Source organism: Bombus flavifrons, chromosome 9, assembly GCF_040668555.2.
Source record: "Bombus flavifrons isolate JBK064 chromosome 9, iyBomFlav1_principal, whole genome shotgun sequence".
NCBI lineage: Eukaryota > Metazoa > Arthropoda > Insecta > Hymenoptera > Apidae > Bombus > Bombus flavifrons.
In genome coordinates, this window is record NC_138450.1 from 14,747,903 (window position 1) to 14,770,570 (window position 22,668).

The 22,668-nt window shown below is 42.9% G+C and overlaps 1 protein-coding gene across 22 annotated transcripts in view; it reads right to left on the bottom strand.

The window, feature by feature from the left end:
- The window catches only part of LOC138183667 (protein muscleblind), a 401,637-nt gene that overhangs the window by 90,840 nt on the left and 288,129 nt on the right, over positions 1-22,668 (bottom strand). The window lies entirely within an intron of this gene.

The following is a 22,668-nucleotide window of genomic DNA, read 5'->3' on the forward strand; positions in this document are numbered from 1 at the left end:
CCCTTCGAGTAATCGTGCTGGTGTGGAGAATTTGAAGTGGTGTTCAGGGAGTAATTAAAAAGACTGTTTTGTTATGCAACGCTCGCGAATCTAACATACTGAATCGTGTAGGCCGGTGTGTCCTCCGGTTTATTGCTTTAGTTTTTGAACGTTTCCCTAAGCTTCTGTTAATTTATATCCCGTTGGAATTCGTACTCCTTAACGTCGATATTACAAAATACATAATCGTTGTTTAAAACTGAAATCACTTTTGATAGAAACTAGGTGATCCGTCGGTTTGAAACTGCCAAGTTTTGACTAACAGATTGAATTTGCTTTTCAGGTATCTAGAACTCGTACTTTGAGGGTCTGTTTCAAACTCAAATTCATTATGTATAGTACGTATTTCTAGATGAGCTGCCTGAGCACTCGAAACGTTTGAGTAGTTCGACATTCTATAGTGAAATTGCTGAAATTTGGCCGTTTATTCGAAATAATTTCTTTCGAATCGCTTAAAATTTATCTATAGCTGGGACTAGATATTTAGAATTCCACTGAAGTTGCAATTTCAATTTAAACAAGTAACGAAAAGTAAGAATTATTAAGTAGAAAATTTAGCCGAGTTATCAGTCAACTCGTCATTTGGGAAGCATCAAGTTCACCAAGAATTAATAACGTGCTTCTCACGAGGACTTTTCAAAAGAGCCAAACGACTAATACGAAGCAGCTGACAGAACGACCTAATCGTTCGTTAAACTGGATCAAAAATCTTCTCGGTCTTTGGTCTCTTACGATAAAGGCGAAGAAGCTTCATCGCACGCCCTTTAATACGGCCGGCCGCTTTCTTTCCGTCGTCTCGTCGATCGATTTCTTCCCTATCGTTCAAACATGACGTGACCATTGTGCTCGATGGTTATAGCCAGGTCTTTTCTTCTCTCCCTTAATTAAGTCTCTGTCTCGGATAATTCGAAAGTATAGCTCACTACGCTCGGCGAAATTGCAGCTCATTACGTCCACGTTTATCAAACATTCAAGGAAACGAGTTACCCGGATACTCTATTTACGCCCACGCGAGTCGAAGGAAATAACAGATTATGCGAAACTTCGTTTGACGTTTCAGAGATTCCTTCGTTCGCGAATATTTTTTTCTTTGCTTCCCTATGCTTTTTCGAATATAGTGTCTCGGATAACTAAAGACTTGGTACTTCTCCTAAGGGATGCATGGTAATCTTTGCTCGAGATCTCACTCACGTGACTCATTAACGACGGTGAAACGGTTGAAACGGTTTTTACGAAGAAACGATCAAGATCATGGTCAGGATTATGTATGTGGTATCGACAGTTCGGACATCGCAACGGGATATTAACAATAGGATATTAATAAATATTTATTATGTTCACACGTTGTTTATATTATCGATAAAACGTCGATATATCTTTTCTCCTGTAAAGTACGCCAAATCTTGAAATCTCGAGACTTTTGATATCGCTCCGTAATGCACCCTCCATAAAGTACCATTAAAATACCATCCACCTAATATCGGACATTCTCTCCGAAGAAAGCAAACAGAATCAGATAAAAATGGCGTTCGATCGATGGATAAGCCAAGAGAGTGGGCGTTTCGAAACAGCATTACCTAGAACCGAATCGGAACCGGCGAATTTAATCGCGAACTCGGTCTTAGACAACATCGGCGGGGAGGACCGATATCGAATTCGAGCAATTCCGTCTTAAACATACAACACGGTCCCCAAGAGAGGTTTCAATAAAACGCTGAGACGAAGGAGGCAGACGGGTGTGCCGCTCGAGAAAGTGAAGAAAGAAAGAGAGAGAGATAGATAGAGAGAGAGAGAGAGATAGAGAGAGAGAGAGAGAGAGAGACCTGAGCTTCTTTGTAGCGGACTTGTGTGTACTCCGTTATGGAATTCCTTCCTCTTTTGATATCATATTGCATTCATCTCGTCATGATAAGCCTCGAATAAGGGCTAGCATAAAAAGTGGCTCAACGTAAGCCGGATAGAAGTGGCAGAACGCGAATCTAAAAACACGGCTCCTTTTTTTTTTTCTTTTTCGACCAACCTGTGCAATCTGGTCTGTCGACGTTCTTACACAATTGAAGACAAACCGAGGAGAGATAGGCGTACGAGATTCTAATTTTTAACGGAATTAAATTAATCGTAAAAGCAATACCGATTTTTGTGCACAACGATATAAAGGAACGGAGATGGGCGAAATTTCGTCCGTGTACTTGCCAAAGAAAAGCGTAAGCTTTCGCGATCAATTGAAACTACATTGTCGATAATGCAACCCCCTCGACCAAGACGAAGTAACGCTGGAAAACGTTCGTCCTCCGCTATACTCGCTCTTCCTATTCTTCTAAAAAAATTTCCCCGATTATACTTTCGTATACATCGCATTTGATTCGTAAGAGTCCTTTTTAATTTCCTGCCTGGCGTGTAATACACGTTGGTTTCGACAGTGGAGTTGGTTCCTCTCATGTTCGCAGCGAATTTATCGTTTAACCAAAACCGAGGGGGTTGCTGGTCGAGGATGCTAACCCAGAAACTCGTCGACCTCGAGCCTCGGCACGTGAAATAGGAGCGTGCAGGTCGTGGAATAAACGCGTTTTTCCCCCCTGGTCCCCGGAGAGTAAGTCTCGGTAAGGACCTTACAATATCCAATTCTAAGGGGTGGATGGAGGATGGAGCGAGGCAGGCTTGAGCTGCAGCGAAAATTGTTTTGCAACGAGCCAGGCCGGAACATAGCGAACACGAATGCTCGTCTGCGTCGCCAGATATCGTAATGACGGTAGCCGTGAATGCCGCGTGCAGGAAGTCGCTATTGACGGCCATACGGAAAAAGTAAACGAAACGGGGGAGCGAGAGCTACGTGCCGCTGTACGAGCCGGAGATTCGAGCTGCGAGGATCGAGAAAGAGAAAACAGATAGAGAGAAACTATAGCTGGAGAAGGAGAAGGGAAAAAAATAAGAGAGAGAAGGGAGGAAAGGAGACACAGAGGAATAGATTGAATAGCGAGGATAGAATAGACAGGAGAAAGAGGGAAGAGGAGGAAAAGAGATAGCAACAGATAACGGGGAGGAGAGTTTTCGAAGGGCGCGGAGGTGGCATAAAAGCGAGTAGTGGAAATCCGGACTGGCTGAAAGGAGCGATGCGGGATTACGAAAGGATTTATTTGAGATTTTCTGCTGCCGCCGCTGCTGCTACTATCGGCGACGCTGCTGCTGTTGCTGCCGCTGCCGCTGCTGCAACATCTCGACTTGGATCGGTGTACAAATAACAAAATGAAAAAAAAAAAAAAGAAAAAGAAGGAGGGTAAAGGAAGAATCCGTGGGAGGATATGGAAAAGGATAACTTGGCAGCCGGAGGAACGCGATATCTAAATCATACAGAGCAGAGAATCGAACTGTCGTTTTGCCCGCATGAGAATCGGCACCGTGTCTTGCATTGGGAGCCCCTGCCAGACCTCAGGCTCGGCTATAAATTAACCGAGATCCGGTAAAAAATATCGGAAAGTTATTTCGGTTAGAAGAACACTTTGGAGGGACAGGCTTTCTTTTAAACGATTACTTCGTGGGAAATAAATCGATTCGTTTGGACTTGATCCGAAGGGTGGGTGGAGGAGGAGCTGTACGCATTGATTATGTTTGAATATTAAGCTCGGACAGAAGACGAAACTAGGCCGTGTGAGTTTGTACAGTTGAGAAAAAGTTTTATAACAATCGTGCAACAATTGCGATCGTTATTACAAGATCGTGGATGTTTATCGCAAATCAATGTTTTTACAAACGTTGCCATAGAAATGTAATTGAAATACATCCATTACTTGGTTCACCCACTGATTACTGCAACGAGTACTCTCTGTAGATACAGATCTAATTACGATCATTTGTTCGCTAAATCGTGATTTATATAAAAAGAAAAAATTAGATGTCAGTTTTTATTTGGCGAAATCAGCTATATCGTTAAACCAACGTTCTACCACCGAAGTATGTCCAACAATACGAAGAACTGTAAAACGAAGGTTGATACCGCCTCGGCGCGACGTGAACTTAACAATGACGATATCCGACGATGAAGGAACAGCTCCGACGATTGCTGGTGGCATCGTTAGAACCGCGCGAATAAAAAGTTTTTCATAGCATTAAGAATACGTCAGGAGGCGATGGTGGCTGAAATGAAAGCAGTCGTCGTTATAGAGTCATTCGTAGTCGGCACCGCAATTAGTTTCATTCTTTCCCGCGCGCCTCGGTCGGCCTCTTTTACTTTTATGCTCGAACGACCATCTTGCGCTCCACTGCTCTACAGTGAAGAAGGTGTGAAGTAGAAAACGAGAGAGATGTAACGAGAAAAATTGAAGAATCGTCACGTTGCGTTTAAAACTCTTTGCACGCTCCTCTACTTATCCCACTTAAGGCAGATTTACAGCCGTTCCTGTGGCATATCATCGAATAAGAGGAAACCTTATTTAAACGCGCAAATTATGCGAATCGCCACTTTTTCTTTCGTATATTTTAATTTTATTGCCACTACAGCTGGCACAGCGTGAAATACGTGAAATATTAATAACGCTGTACGATTAGAATTTTTATCGATCCAGTCATCGATTCAGTAGTACGTGAAAAAAATAATCATCAAGTACCAGACTTTACCAAAAAATATCACTCCCGTCTCTAAAGTATTTTTATCTGTTATTCGAACGTCGACACGATATCGTTAAATTTTGCATCGGTTTTAGGATACTCACGGTAGGGGTGCATGTAATTTTCACGGAATTAGAAATAACGTTGCCGGTTCGTAGCCGCGCCCCACGAGAATCGTAAACAGATAGATTTTATAGCGATGGGTACTTTAATATGCGCAAGGGCCGTCCGCCTAATGTAATGATTATTAATTGCCGCACTGACAATATTCGCTGCACGCTCGTGCTCGTACCGCGGTTGCAGCTGCAACCAGTTTTATTAGCGTCCCGACGGCTGTTTGGAAGGTCTACCAACAAATATACATCTTGGTATGCGAATAGTAATTGTTGTTTCGAAGTTGTAGCGACAGCCGACGAGCAGGACATAAGCTACTCGGCTAATGCGCTCTCTGTGCTTTAGTTTATCCGCGCTAACTGCGAAACGTCATCGCTTCTAGTGCCTCGAACACAAGCTTTCGCTGCTTCTCTTTCGTTATACTTCGCTCTTCGTCAACAGCCGCAAAGATTTCGCGAACTCTCGTCCAACTTGAGGACAATGGAAATTTTCTAATATCGCGTGAATCGGGGATCGATAATGGAACAACCGTTTCGTTTTCGAGCGTATTTAACCTTTTTAATTTGAAAAACAAATTTCGGACGTGATAAATTTGTAAGTTTCACAAAACTCGGGGCATCAACGATCGCAAAGGCTGTTCTGTTTAATTAATCGGCCAGTTTCTATCCCAGTTAGATACTCCTTGGTTCGCGTTTATTCGAGATATTATCGTCGACAACGAGGGATATGCCAGTAACGGCGTACGCATAAATAAACGAATCGCGAATCTTTCGTAGCACGATTATTAAACGCGTCGATGCGACGAGCTACGAATAGGTCGTAAATGAACGTGAAAACGATGAAATATTACCGAAGCTGAATTTCCCTGTAACAAAGATATCGACGCGGTTATAGGAACGTGATCCCGGTTTGTTCGCTCGCTTGTTATCGCGATATCTTCGATTTCGATATACGTTCATACATAAGCTGTAAACCCTGAAATACTATCGTGAAGTAAACCTATTCGACCGTCCAAAATTTTATTTCTCTTTACTTTCACGGTTACGCGGTAGTCGGTTCTCCAATTTAGCGTCGACGGAATTCCGTTTAGGTGCAATAGTATCGTAGGATTAATTTCTAGATCAGAGGCAATCTGTGTGCTCTGGACGCGTATATTCGCGAATCGGATATATTTCTGCGGCCCGATTACATAATATAAAGGATTTATCCTCTGTCGTGTCTTGGAAACTGCATCTGGGTTTACGACATGGCGCGACGGACTGTAATTCAACACCTATTGACACACTTGTCTTTAATAGAACACGAACTCTGGAGCGCATATATTGCGACAAACGTTGCGCTGGCTGAATTATATCAAAGGAAGACGTCCGCGAGTGCAATTTAATTGCACGTCGAATAATGAAATTCTATTCCCTGTCTGCTGAATCTTAATTCCGAGACATCGATGCGCGGAATATTCTGCTGTGTGCAAATGTGTGTTGTACACGCGAGCTTGTATGCAGAGTTTGGAAGCCGACTGTTATTGCGATAGAAGAGAAACCGAGGTTCTTATGGTCTTATTGAGAACGTGATACGCAGAGTTTGCCACTCTCGTTTCTTTTTCTTCTTTTTTCCTTTCCGTAGTTGAAGCGTAAATGTAGAAAATTTCATCGCATAAGGGTAAAAGGAGAATGTACCGATAGATTTTTAATATCGTTTCTCGGAGATTTCCAGTGCAAAGTATTTTCCTCGTTGAAATTGTTCGATGATAATATATTTACTGATTGCAGCAGATTGGAAATTTCAGAATTCATTCGTCTAGAACTGTATGAAAATCTTTATAAGAAATTTCAATCCAACGGAATTGTTCGACAGTTATAAATTTCTCTGCTAATACCACGTAGATTCTCTCGAACGAAGACTTGTTTAAAGAGCGGAAAATGAATGGTTGCTGGAACATAGCCGCGACAGTTCCATATTCGAAACCACATACTCATTTAGTTTTTACTACGTTTAACTTGACATACGCGCGGCTGAAGAAGGTTGGAACATTTTCAATTAACTAAGGTCCGTTGTTTTAGCAACAACGCAAGAAGATAATTAGCTTTTTAATCCGATACAAAAGAAAAAACGTTCTATGAAATCGGTATCTTTATTCTTACGTACAAGCGTTACAAAGTAAGTCGAATTTTCGTTCGATAGAATCCGAACTGTGCGTACTGCAAAGTATCAAAACGAGTTTCAAAATGAAACCACACAGAAATAAATAAACTCGAGGGGCGACAGACTGAGAGATTATTTCGTAGAAACTGACATTGTGAATTGTGAAATGGCCCAGGAAATTAACCGAATACTGTACGATATTTGTAAAAAAGAAGATGTATTTTGAACGAATTTATGAAAATGAAAAATATTCGAATAAGAAACGTTTAAACAACGTAATTAAAAGTTTGTACGCCGTTCTTTTTTACGAAATAAAATGTATCCGTTAATTAATAGAAATTGGAAAATTCGTCGTTACAAATTCTAACAAACTGTGCTTAATTATCAGCTTTACCTCGATAATCTTTTAATTATCACCAAAAATTTCTGCGATATAATAATTCTGCTTCGCTGGATAAAGTGCTCAAATACTTGGAATTCCCATAATTAATAACTGCGTATTTTTTAACTGCGACGGAGACGAAAAGATAATTTTAACGTTTAAATATTAATAAAATCCCTCCTTCTGTGTTACAATTAACAAGAGTTTTGTCCGTTTCCGCTTTGCATTTTGCAAACATTCTAATTAATTCTACAATTCCCGGCTTAACCACCCAGGCAGAATGAAAAAACAATAAATAAATTGAAAACCATCTTGACGAGTTTATCATAATTATATTACGTTCCTATCGAAGACCATGCAGAAAGTATGCAATAGGTGTATTCTTCTAATTTCCTGATTTTCGTGCCACGTTATGTTTAAAACGGAATACCTATAAAAATATGAATTCGCATAAACGTCGGTGGTCTGCGATTATATTCCACGCGTGAAACGCTTTGGAAATCGTCGATCGTATTAATTTTCTCATTGTCGAAACGATTATTTGACGATCAAATTGATTTCGTCGCTAGGAACTAGTATTTTTCTCTCCAACCTCTACCACCTCTATGCACGCACGATAATTATACATGATATTTCTACCGTATGGTCATCGCGAAACCTACATCAAATTGCTAATTCGACCCTAAAACAGCAGGTACTCGCCTATCAATCCCCTTAATCCATCCCCCCTTCGCAGCCACGATCGATCACGATCCATTAGATAGATTCTAATCGAGCTATTTGCTATGTGGAATTCATCCGCAGAGGGCGTTCCTTCGCCCCTTCTTTGTTCCGTTCATTGACGAGAGAAGGCTTCGTTCCAAGGAAGTCGCGTGCTGGCATAGCGGCTACCACACGGGCGCAAGCTACCGTGTTTTATACGACTCGTTAGGCGCCAGGATGGCTGGTCCCGGTCGTAGAAGTCGTCGTGCTGACGGTTTTCTCTACTCGCAGCCCGCTAACCCTTCTTCGCTACGGCTATAGGGTGGTTTAGTAATCGTTGTACCACCACGAGAACGAGTGGAATAAAATTTCTTCGTACGAGCTTTTGTTTTCGATAGTATTCCTTTTCGACACTTAGCAATGAGAATTTTTTTTACGTTTAAGAAATTAAAAAGCGTAATAAGTTACAGAACACGCGTAATAATCTAACTGGGGTAATATTTCAGTAACAAAAATGAAAAATTCAACATCCGACGATACTGCTAACTGCATCGGATTCCGTTTCTTTACTGGTCGACCAAAAATTTCCATTGTCCCGTTAATTACTGGGACCTTCTGTACAGATCCTTCTCCTACGGTAGCGTGCACTTGCTAAGTATGGTTATGCGTATTGTTACGAACGACACGACACAAGTCGGAACCCGGTCGAGGTCAGACCTCCGTAAGTTCGAGTGTTAATCCGCGAATTATTTCCTAGGGAAGCGTAATCGTTAACAGCGGCGCGAAGGGACGACACGTTAAATGTTAGAAATTTCTCCTCTGACTCGACCAACGCTCGAGGTAGTCCCTATCGTTGCCGAGATAATCGAAATCGGTGTGTCGTACCGTCACCGCTCAGCTGATATCGAGTCAATGTCTGTTCGTCGCTGTTATATAGCCAGAGAGACATTTAAGTCTGCCTTTATTCACATGCAGACAACACGATACAATTACTCTCTGTTTGTCGTAAGAGAAGCGCTCCTCTGGCTCGAGAACATCGCGGTGATACGATCAAGTTCAATATGTACTCGCGAAACCAAGTAAATTCCAATACAAAAGTATTACTTCACGAGATTCGAGTACCGCCGATAAAAGGCGAACGAAATTTTATAGCGAATTAAAGTACCTACTCGTAAAAGTTCGACCCTGCTCGATCAAGGTTTAATGATAAAGAATTCGGATCTAAATACTTAAAAGTATCGTTTCGTTTTCCTTTTCTCTCTTTTTTTTTTTTTTTTTTTTTGCGAAACACCGATGAGGTATTCGAAATTTCATATACACAGTTAGATTCGAACGTGGTAGCGACATCGCTACATAGTCGATCCCATCGCTAATCACAAGTATAGCAGTCGTCGAGGGTTAGGGATGTCGACACTAAACAGAGGGAGGGACAGGGTGAAAGTTCGGGTTACCAGGCTGCGTGGACTAGCTAAAGCATCTAGAAGGGTAGGGACCGCGAGTCAGTTAGATGGACGCGTACAGAGTGGGTTCTCGTGTGTTTAGACGGGTTTGTGCGCGGTCGAACGCGTAGAACAGGGCTTGGTGTAGCATGTGAGTAGACTAGTAAACGCAGGAGGGATACGTAAGTAGTAGGTAGATCGGAGGGCGGTGAGCTGGCTTGCCCTCCGCGCTCGACGAAACAGGGTGAATCGGGGTGAGAGAGGAGTAGGAGGTAGATGAGATGGAGGTGGAGGTGGAGGTGGTGGACGTGGCAGTGTATAGGAGAGGTGCAGGCGGCAGGCAATAGTCGGAGTGGCGCCGCGACTCCCGTGACGTCTGTCGGCGCGTCGGCCAATCAATAGCATCCCCATGGCAACCACAGATAACATCGGACACACACCGGTGCCGCGCAAGCACGCCGCCTTTCGGGCACTCGGTACTTCCTTCCACCGATGCCCGGACGAAAGACTCGACGCTGCGCCGTGTACGACCCGTTCACCGAGACAGGGTGGTGGTGAGACGAGCTTACACAGCCTCTATCGGAAAGATTCCTTTCAACCTACTCTCACCACCCACGCGCGCGCTGCCCTTCTTTAGCTTCGGTCGTTTCCACCTTCTCTATCGTTCTTCGCCAAGCACACCTATTCTCCTTTCTTCTCTCCTTCCACTCTCTTGTATTCCCTTCGGTCTCGCTCGCTCTATCTCCTCCAGTGTTTGCCTTCTTTCTTACCCTGTATCTACCCCTTTATCCGTCACCACCTCGCCTTCTCCCTTTTTCATTTACGTCCAATATTCCCCCTTCTCCGTACCCATGTTTTCCACCGTTCCACCATCGGCAGTTCGCCCCTCGCATCCCCTTCCACTCGTTGACACCGTTCGAGCAGCTCCACTTTTAAACAAACTCTAACGTCACATCGGACCACCGACGGTTTCGTGCAATTTTCCGTTTAGTCGATCCTACGTGCTTCTCCGTTTATCACTCGTTCCGATCAACTCGCATATTGGGTGTCGAATTTACACCCAATCGGACGACGGTGCATTCGAAGGCGTGGTTAGACGCCCGGCAACAAGGGGACGCCTCATTTTTAGCTTCTCGTTCGTTTCGTACGTCCACGACCTACTCTTTGAATACTCGCCCCTGCAGTATCTCCATCGTAACCCTTTATACTCTGGGAACAGTTTGGCATTGCTCTTTCTTCCACGTCTAAATCCAACGTATTCGTCGAGTTTTCCTATCGCTGTTAACTATTTTTCAGAAAGAGCGTTCCATTTCGCAGAATCCATGGATAAATTGCGATCGGATTCTTCGTAACGACAACCTACATATCTCATTGAGCGGGAACGCGCCCTGGAACAATCCTATTCCGCGAACGACGAAGCGTCGCGAGGACGAAGGGGCAGCGGCCTCCACTAATCGATCTCGTGCTCGAGCTCTCGATTTTCCTCTCGAGATTATTCCACTTGTGCATAAGGAGAGTTTCTCCGCTCGGTGTTCCGGGCAAATTGCGCCGCTGCTCCATCGCTTAATTGCGTTTACTCGAGGAAAAGTTCGCTAGACGAGAATCCACCCTCTGCTACCACGATGCACCGATGGTCCTTCACTTCCGGCCCCCTCCTTCAATGTGTCCTTTCCGTTGCTACCTGCTACGTTTCTCTCGTTTCCTCTCCGTGCCACGGCGAGTCGACCACGTCGACGACGAACGATGGACGGACAGGACTGGATCTTCGAATATTTGCAGACACGAGGCAAACTTTCCGACCGGTACACTCCACTGGACGAGATACGTCGACAGCATTCTTGAGTCGACCGGTCTCTGGTGCTTCTCTAATCGTCCACCGATGTCTGCATGAGATTCGCGTTATGATACTGTGGAAATAGCCGAGTATTTTCGGCTGACACGAGAATCGAATTCGATCAACCGACTTCATCGAAATTGTGTTTCTGTTTAGTTGGACGAAAGTAGAGTTTCTCGAAGGTTTAGGGAGGGAAGAAAGTCGGCTAACTATTAGGTCGTAACGCATCTATCGTCGGTTTTCTAGAGGAATCACCACGGATAAGGAATTTTATCAAGCAAAATATCTTTTCTTCTACAATTATTTTCGAAATCCCTATACAATTCTATTTAAACAAAAGAGCAGTTAAAACAAGCCCATCTTTTATTACGACGTCCCTACTCTGGTAGGTAGACCGCTTTCGGAATTCAGTTTCACGGATATTTAGAAAGTCACGGTAAATCGATCGTTGCTCTGTAAACGACTACAAGAGATAAACCCAGCCCTGGGCGAACGATAAAATTATTTCACGAGAACCAAAACCCAAAAAATAAATAAATCTGAAAAACTGTCTCCAGGCCAGGCGCGCAAATCAAAGAAAAGGCACGGCAATGTTGCTTTTCGTAAGCAAACAAGCATCCCGGAATCTAAATTCAGTGGAGAAGCAGGAGCAGGGCAGGATGCACAGTGCAGAGGGTGTGATTTAACGAGATGTTTTCGTGAATTGTGCCCGTGCTCTGGTAACTAATAATTCGATTTTACGAGCAGTCGCGTTGAATGCCTTCCCCCGGCGCGCCGCGACCCTTCGCGGTGTCGCGCGACAAGCAGCCGGAAAGCGTCGCGGCGCCACTCGGGCTGGAGCCCCATTCCCACGCGGTCCATAATACCGCCAGCTCGCTCGTTTCCCCGTTTCTTTCCTCGTCTGTTCATCCTGTTCGCATTGGTCGATCAGCTGGTCGAAAACGTCTATTCGGATTCTAAAAGTGCCTGGACCCGATCCAACCGGGTTACCGCATCGCTTACAACCCCCTTTCCTCTTCCTTCGGTTCCTCGCCTTTAACGATTCGATCAACTATACTACCAGTATGTTCGAACGAAACTATAAAGTTTCGAACACCTTCCCAGTGTTTTGTAAATATAAATATGAAATATAAAATATAAAGTATATGTAGCGGCGCATAGAGCAAATGGTAAAATATGTCAAATTCCGCGATATTATTTTAGCGACGAAGTAAGAAGATTATTAGAAGTAGTTAGATTATTAAATAGTGTAAATAGATATTCAGGGATAGTACATTCATTATTAATTTGAATATTGACAAAATTCAAATACCGTTACTACAGATCGACCAGTGCCTGGATTGTTACGAACGTACGTAGTATATAATCCGAATATTTTACGCCTAGAAAAATTATGAGCGCCTTCCTTTGCTTAATGTCTGATCGTCGTTGCATTTCTAACCCTTTCTCTCCGCGTGCGCGTCGCTTCGAGACCTGTGTGCCCTTCATTCCCGGCCTCGTCGCTTTTCTGCTCGTTAAAGCGCCGCTGGAGACGGTCATTAGTCGTTGGGTTCGAGACGAACTCTTGACCTGTCGATTCGAAAGTCGGTCATCGTCGAGGTCGATACCGATCTCACGACGAGATTTCATGGGTACGCATGACTCCAACGATGGTCTCGGAATTTTTCAGTCTCGATAAAAGTTTTGCCGGAGCACGGGCGACAGGAGATCATCTTCGTCTCGGAGCCGGATTACAGGACTCCGCTAACGACGCTACCACGACGACAACGTGACGCTCAACCAGTAAAGTCCCGATATTGCTGACGCGGATTTTATCGGTCTTTAAAAGGTTTCGGTCGCTGCACCGAGTAAACGCGTGGTATTATATAGATAGTGTTATTGGAACTTCCTACAGAATTCCGCTTCTTTTCTTCACTTGGCAATATCCTTAGCTTTCGTATCGCATGTGGGATTACGTTGCATTTGTACAATTTTCTTGGCCCAATATCATATTTATTAATATTTCTACGATACTTATAAAATTCTATAGAATTTTTGGTTAATTCATCGAGTTGTCTAAACACGATATTTTTCTACCAAAATTATTTTTCATGTATTTTCCTGTCTGTATAAAATACAAAAATTATAAAATATTAAAATTTCTTTCTCTCTCTCTTGAAAGAGTTCTATCCCTACGGTATCCATACGTAACATTTTATTCGCGCTCCCCGTGGAATAACAATTCACAGTCACTTGTCTCGCGAACGCGAAACCGTATCTCCCAATGCCGACATCGATTTGTGTCATCATTCGAACAGCATAGATTTCTCGTTGCAAGGAACGTAGGTCGAGTAAAGGGAACGGTAAACATGCTCGACAATTAAAACTCAATTAATCGTGGCCGGATCCGCGTATTTTACTCGGCGGGGATCGATAAAACTGCTCTCGATCGTCGTAAACGCGTGACCTGACGGCGTTGATTCGAAAGTCGGTCGTTGCCGTTGCGCTAAATTTTCAACCGCGGAATATGGCGAAGGTGACCTCGTGACTCCGCCTCGTCACCGCGGATATAGCGTATTTTTGTGCACGAAACAAGTGCAGACTGGAAATATCGACTGGGAATATTCGCAAAGACACTCTTGCGTCACTTTGGAGTATAGAATTATTATACGAAACGGGAAGCAAATATCGTGGTATAATAAGGTCTATGATAATTACTAAATCCAAAGTATCGTAGTTTCTTCGGTACCTTCGAAATAAAAATTTTATTCGTATTCGTTCTGTCGTGTTGAATATTCGATACTTTTATACGACAGGGTAAAAATTTTAATAAAAAATCCTCCTACGTTTCTTTGATATAGAGACAGGAATTTTTTTAAACATTTTACGCTTCAAATCGTAGGAATATATATGAAATCAGAATTATTTATACGAAAGCTTGTTCGAGAGAACTTCTTTTAAATTTTGATTACGCGATAAATATTCCATACTCGTAATCGATAACAATCTACAAATTAACGATACTCTCAGTCAGATCGAAGTACTCTAATCATTTACCCTACATTTAGCAGAAACGCGGAACTTTACCGGAAAGGAATTTAAACCCCTGAAACTCGTTAACCCATTTCAGAGATTTCTGCAATTTTAAACAACCGATAAAAAAGTAAGCTGCTGTTCTACGTTTCTATTTCAACCTGAACGAACGAAAGCCCTGATGTTACAATTCAACCGAATAGAACGATAAAATAAAGATAGCCGTCATCGTAAATCCTCCACCGTTACCCTCAACAACGCGAATAAGAAGAAAACCGAAAATAACAGGAAAGCCTGATATATAATCACGTAATAACAATCGGGATTGTATCCATTAAAATGGCCGCAATTGCGAAAGTAGAATTCTAATTTCGGGGGTAGATTGCCTTGTTACGTCCCGCCACACGTTCACCAAAATATTCAGAATTTCCGTTGAAATTTAATTATCCGGTTTGACAATTGAACATCGATTGCTCGCTTAAATTTTCGCGCTCAATTTCTCCTACCTTTTTCCACAATGCGAAGTCGAGGTGTTGGTTGGAATGTTTGTCATTTTCCGTGACACGAACCTCTGTTATTTTATTCGTGAAATCCCACTTTTATACAGTTTATCGAAATCTCTTTCATTACGCATGTGAAACAAGATATCCCTCTCGCTCCTTCGCACAAGATAATATTCATCGTTGTTTCATGTGAATTGTAATTTTTATGAATTTACAAGTTTGCCAAGCATCTGGTTGACTCGTCCTTGTAACCACCGTGGAATTACGTAAGAAACTGGTTTAACAAACTATTCTCGGTCTCTTATATTTTCTCGGCGAATCTCGTAGTAAACTGTAAGACGCGGAATGTGAGGGTAGAGGATAGACAGGGAAAAGCCCGCGGATTTTAGTTGGAGAAACTTTTCTCACCTGTCGCGCCATACTTTATTCGGGCGACAGCGGCGTTTCATGACGACCGTACGGAAATAAGGATGTCGAGGAGGACGAAGAGGAACTGCCACGATGCCGAGAACTGGGGAAAGGGGAAAAGAAAGGAAAGAAGGAAGGCTGGCTCTAAAGGAAAAGAGGAAGAGGATCGGAGAAAATGGTGGAAAAGACGGCGTAGATAGTCGAAAGTCATTTCTGTCGGGTAAACCGTGTCGGAGGAATTCCAGAATAAACAAAAATGGATCCACCCCCCCCCTAAACCGAGGCTGCTTTATATCCCAAGGCTGACGCGGAAAAGAATCCAGAAACGCGAACAAGCTCGTAAATCAAATGTGTCTGCACTCCACGGCGAGTATACGAGAGTCGAATCCGTAAACCCTACGCCCCTTTAATCCCACATCCATTATTGGTACGTCACGAATAAGAGGGTACTTTCTTCGGTGGCGTAGAGCACCGCCATTACCAACGCCATCGCCAGTCAAGCCAAGTCGTCTTTGGGATACGGTGGTGCAACGATGGAGAAGGGGCGAGAGAGGATAGAAAGGGGTTCCTCGCGACCACGCATTATTTCCTGTCGTGGCATTCGATGTAGATGGCCCCGGGCATTCCAAACGTTTGATTGAAAATTTCTTGAGACTCAGGAATGGTATGTGCAATGGGGTTCGACGGTACGCCGTTTCACAGACGGCTTTATCCCTGACACAGAGGAAAAAGGACGAAGATAAAGGGAGAATCGATCTATTTAACATCTAGGACTGTTCGAGATCGTGGTGGACGTTGATAGGAGGAATGCATACCTAATCCGTATGAATGGAGGACAGGCTTTGTCTCGTCCCGATGATTTTTCTGCCTTTCGCTCGAGAAAATGAAAAAGGGCTAGGTCCGTCGTATGCTCGATTTTTCGGAGAAATGACGTAATTCGCTTTCCGAAGGAAGATTTACAGATGATATAGAGAGGTTAAAAATACTGTCGCGAAAATGAAATAATTTGTAATAAGTAAAATAATTTCCCAACAAAATGTAACGATCCCCTGTCCGATAGATAAAAGGCCTAAGCAAAAAAGTATAGCCAACGAAGACGAAACGAAGTATCAAAAACGAAATACATCTAATCTATTGCGTGGCTTATTGGAGTTTTCCCCGGACTCGCCTCCCTCTCGTTTGCCACATCTGTCGCACCTGTCCTTAACATCCTTAGCACTGGCAGGAAGCGTGTCTGCCAGTTATACGAAAAGTTCGGGCAGGAAACGATACCCAAGGAATCGGTGAAATTGCTTCTGCTTACAAACACGAATTATTCTTTTTGAGAACTAGCTATCTCGTGGTGCAAAACCCGTTTACCGACTCGTTATTCAACTCCAACAGCCTACCGTCGTCCAACTCGAATACTTCGCGCATTTACGTCTCTATCGACCAGCGTCGAATCTACGTATGGTATTTATCATCAGCACGGAGATAAATTCAGAAAAAACATAGAACTTTCTACGAATGCATCGTCGAGCTTTCATTTGCTAAACTCAATTTCCACGCGATCGTACACTGTTTCTGGCCAAAAACCGACGAGTGCCGAACGTCTCTATCAAGCATTTGAAGACGGATCGCGTCTCGAATCGTCGCGACTACGATATTGGCGCGTTATTTGATTACAAATTTTTAATTAATGCCACCGACTGTAGCAAGCGAAGCGGACGAGAAGACGAGATATCGGTTTGGAACGCCAGATCGAGATCGGGCGTTCAAACAGGATGACGCGACGCTGGAAGAAGAGGGTGAAAAAAATGGCAACATTCGGTCGATTATTTTTTCGTCCAATTGCATCTAGTTGAATGTAACGCGTTTAATAGCGAATACGGTGTCCGTGTACGCTGTATAGGCTGGCCGGGGCCAAAGCGATAATAGTAGCGAGAACGATCGCGAGGCAATCGATCTCTCGACGGGCGTTCATGGAAAATGAAATTGTGGCCTGAGTATTATCCGGAGAATTTGGATTATCCTCGCACGTAATAGAAAGCCCATTAGCGCAGGCATATTGTTTCTAGCGACAAGCCGCATCGTGCAAGATTACCCGTGCCCGATTAATGCTAAAAGTAGGCATAATTGCTATGATTAACTGTTCTATCAACGAAATTCCCGTAATCCGCGGTTATCAACCGGAAGTGACGTGACCGCCGTGAACCATCGGCCATTACGTTCGTCGTTCCATGGTCTCTGATACGTCTATGACAAGGCAATACGAAAAACCGCATCAATTTCGACGATCATTGGCCTACAATGAAATTTAGGATTTGTAATCGAGGAGCTCGGAACTAAAGTGGAATAAACGACAAAATCTTTATTCCGAAGAAACTCTGGAAACTTCCAAACATCGAAATACTTTACTATACGTAGCCACGAAGATTTGGAAATTCATAATAAAATGCTGACCACAAACGTTGTCTAAAAACGATTTCTCTTAGATAAATTAGGCATAAATACAAGTAGATAAATTTGACGTCGGATTAAAAAATTATTTCAGCATTTCTCTACTATGTACACGGGTCGTGTTACATTCTCTTTGCACATAGTCGCCGAATCAAGGCTTTGGTAGAAACATGCTTCCGCTTCGCGTTAAAGCGAATTACCAGGAGGAGACGAGGTAAAACGAGGATTTAATTATCGGTGCAAGGAAGTTTCGACCGGGCGGGAATTAAATCGAAGCTCGAAAGCGATCTTAATCGTTGACTGTTAATCACTCGATTCACCAGCGTGGGAATCCAAACTTTTCAAATCGTCCTGCGTCAGAAAAAAGCAGGATGAGGTGATTGATGCCGGTTAGGCGAAGAGTTAGCGCGAGTTCTCGGGTTCGTTTGGAAAATTCGTCAGCTAACGAAATCGTTCACGCCGACCCCGCGATACGAACCAACGAGGGGTAGTTTCGATGCTTACCACCCCCTTGCTCGCTCTTCTATCACACACACACACACACACACACACACACCCGTGAACCCTTTCAGAGTTTTACGAAACCAGTTCCTATCCGAAAGTTCCGTTCTCTCAGTATCAATGCAGCTGGTACCGTACCAGTCGCGTGTTACTGCCTCCGTCGCGATTGATTTCCGTCATAGTGCATCGGCCAGCCTGCTCTAATTAATGCTGCTTTTGCCAGTATAGCGTACGACGAGTGAGCAATTCACTTGGGAAGAATTATCGTCGAGACGATGTCGTTTCTGGAAATTGTCGTCATTTTCTACGAGAAAAATAATATTTACTGCGATTTCTTGTAATTATCGTATATTATTTTCAATGCGATTCATCTGCAAGTTCAAACTTCTCATTCGACTTTCTGTTTATTTTCCTATTCAATTTGCCGACGAATTTGCTTTCCTCAGTTCTGCCATTTTCATAGTAAACCAACGTATATCAACGTGTTTCATAATCGAAGAATTTACATGTGAAAAGTGCTCAATGCATAGAAAATGAACTAATCATCGTCATTTTATGGGTCTTTATACGAGTAACAAGTTAAATAAATCCAACGATAACCGTCTAATTTTCATTCGGCCATCGCGTTAGTCCGAGACTCTGGGCAACTTCTAACGATAGGAGCGATAAGCAATCTACTTCGAAAGTTACTTACGCTTTCGAGGGACGTTTTATTGATGGGTCGCTTAATCTGTATATATCGTATCGAGAAACGTATCCGACGAAGTCGCGCACGCCCGTAGACCTTTCGACTCAGGATACGATACGGATAATTCCATTAAACGCGATTCACCGCTGGCAAACGCAGTTTGGAAATCTTTTCAGGCTCTGCCACGCCTCCGTTATGGCCGTTGCTTAAAGTAATTGGGATCAAGATCCAAAGGGTTCGTGCAGCATTTTAACGCGAATTGCAAATTATAGTTTGCCGAACGGCGTGTTTAAATATATTTTATAACGATAATTCGCTCTCTAGAAACCAGTTTCAAATTAACGTTACACATTTAAGTACTTAATCACCGAGCAACTCGATTCAAACTGCATTCCTCGCGAATACGTTACACACGTCTCATCTCTGACATTCGTTTGAAATCGTGAAGGGTCCGATCGAGTCTAATTACATTCGATAAAAGCCTGGAAACTTCAGTCAGCGACGGCAAGACACTATCACTGGAATCGAGGTCGAAAACTGGGGTTGTTGGCAGACGGAGTAAATGGCAAAAACTAGAGGGGATCGAGCAGCCCTATCTGCAATTGCAATCGATAGTACGGCCAGCCTGAAGTTCTCGAGTACGATATTTAAATGTCAGGCACATAACACGCGTTCGCCACCTCCAGAAGGGAGTACCCTAACATTTATACCTCGCCCTTGTACTTAGCGTTCCATGCGAAACAGCCCTCCTTCTACGCTATCTCCCTGTCCTCTGCGCCTCCCTCTCCCTCTCCAAACGTTTCGCTTCGTTTTTCTTGCGCTCCCACTAGCTTAGCTTTTCATATTACACACGGTTTCTATTTACGTAGGTTGATGCAACAACGATACAACAACTAATTCAATTGCGATCCGATCACTGACATCGTCGCGGATGGTGGAAACTTAGGCTAGAATTGTTACCCAAATATAGACACGGCCGTTTACCTATCTGTGTGTTCAACAACTTTCTTTATTGATGTCACGAAAACTCTGAACAATGTAACAAAGAGCGTTCTAAGGCGGAATTAAGTAAAAATCAACTTTTCCCTATTTTAATTAGCACGATTTCCAAACCACAGACGATACCATGAATATTTAAAAAAGCAGCCTGCGTTTTCATGAAAAATCGCTTCGAAACTGTGTACACGCACGGCGCATAAATGCCAGCAAACACAGAAAACTGACGCGGAGGAAAGAGAACGGCTGGCAAACGTTATTAAACTGGAGGGCTATCGACTTGGCGCGTGTGAACGCGAAGAGGGCTGCGGTGGCAGCCATGGTTGACGTTAGAGCCAGTGTGTTGGCCATTTCGCGTTTCCACGGGACTGTTCCAACCTCGGCCGAGTTGCTTTCAATGGGCCTCTGGATCCCCTTGTCCCTTCTGGACAGAGCGCAGCGGTAGCGGCGCGTGCGAGAAACTGCCAAGCGTTAAGATCATCGCGTAATATGCAAACGTTATTAATCCGAGAATGAGCCACTTTAGGCTGTGAATGGCTTCATTTGAAATCTCGGCTCGTGGACCGTCGAATAATCACGTTTGCCATGCTTGTCGACCGGTGAACTTCCGACTCACGCGATATTACCGACTGCCTGGTTTAGTCCGCTTGCTCTGCAGTCTCGTTAGCTGCTTATGTTGGGCTTTTGTTGAAGAGAAGCGTACGTGTAGTTGACTTTTCAACATTCTTCCGGTATTGTTTCACCCATAACCGGGGTTGGGTTCCTTTATTTTTCTCACGCAAACCCATAATTAAATTAGAAACCAAATACCAGTCATTTCTTCTCAACCCCAAAAATTCGGTTTCTTCGTCAAATCTAAGGAAACCTAAACAATACTACATCATCGAAGATACCGCAGAAACTTTGTTGGCGTGAAAATACTAATCACAAAATGAACTAAACTGTGAACTAAAACAGAGAGAGAGAGAGAGAGAGAGAGAGAGTAACTTTCGGAACAAAATTCGATAGACCAGAAAGATGACAAAGCCGCGAGAACTCGGGGTGAAAGAGTTACGTCGAAGTGAAAACTTGAAATCGCGACACAACTGCAGAAGTGTTGATTAATTTATTAGTTGCAATATTATAAAACGTTGCGTATTAAAAAACAAACACATGTAGATACATCTCTGTTGATAAGTATCTAAACACCTATGAAAACTTAAGTAACTCCGAAAAATGATCAACAAAGTATCAAAAAATTGAAAACCTTAAGCTATAAGAGAGCTACGATATAACCTTATCAATTTGATATAACAAAATGAATTTTCCTTTTGTTTTGTGCATATTTGACGCGTTCAAATAGTGAAACGACGTTCACCAAAGAACCAAGTGGGACGGGAACGCACTAGAGAAGAAAATCGAAAATCGTTGTCATAATTGAAATATTTGTATTCGATTTACCGCTTTACGTTCACCGTCACGAAACGATACGAAGGAGTGTCTTGAACGTAAGCAGGTAGATAGGCATAAGTTTATGGGCAATTTTATCTAATTTACGGTAAGCCCGGTCCTGGATACGATTAAATAGACTGCAGTCACGCATTCGGCATATGTGTATCAAGACAAGCTCGATAAGGAACGCCACGTGAACGATACGACAGCTGACTATCGGAAGAAACGAAGATTCGAAAGATACATTCGTTTTTACCTAGCACGTAGTTGCGGTAAAATTCAACTATCGAAACGTTGATATTATGCAAATTGGCCGGATGAAAGTGGCGTACGCTATGACGATTGTTCGAGTGAAACGAACTAGAAAACTCGATTATCCGCGCGTAAAAAGCACGGTCCGGTGTATCACGGTCAGTGAATGATCGATGGAACTACGAAGTTATCGAGTATTATTGGAATTATTGTAATATGGAGGGTAAAAACGTAGGCGCGCGAATAAACGTTGCGCGAGGATGCATTAAACTCGATAATTAGACTGCGAATTTTTACGCGTTTATAGAAAAGTTGGAAGCGCGAAATTACATAGAACGCGCGTATTATGGCAAAATATATAAAATATATGAAGTGCTTTCTGCAACATTTAGTAGGTAAAATAATTTTCTACCAAGGTCTAGTTTCTAAATCATGTATTTTCAAAGTTATGAATTTGCATCAACAAAATGATAATGAAATGCTCTGGAGATACGTTTTTTGTAGAGAAACGACAAAGAACCTATTAACTATGCTACGTTCTTCGACTCATCTTTCACACAGATAGAACAAATTATAAAAATACTTTGAAGCAAAATAAAATACATGTAACAAATTTACTTATCCAATCGCAAGCTACTAGATTGCTCAATTAGCAGTGAGATATTAATACGGTAAACGTAAAAGAGTTAATTAGACCCGAAATAAATCTACCAAAACGTTAATTACCGCAAACTTTATTCTCATCTACCGCGGCAAAACTAGCGAAGACTATCCACACTTTTATTTTGCCTAATAACGTCGTATACATCGATCCTCCACTTGAAAAAAAAATTGTATAAATTCCCGATGGAAAATATTTCTCAAAGCCACGCGTCGTACGATATTTTCCCTTTCATTCGTTTTCATCGTCGGCTATCGCCGATACTCGTTCAACGGTTCCTCGCAGCATTTTCTTTTTTCTTTTTTCTTCTATCATCGTTATCACTCGAAAGGAATGAAATCTCGTGTGCGTTTGCTTTATTAACGCAAGATACGCGAGCGAAATAACGGGCAGTCAATTAAACTGGGGTCGCCGTGGCTTGTTAGTCAGAGAAACGCACGAATTGGTAACTTTTTTGCCGAGGCCGGCTCGAAATGATTTATAGTCGGCGAGTTTTTAGCTATTTCACCCCGGAATGACAGGC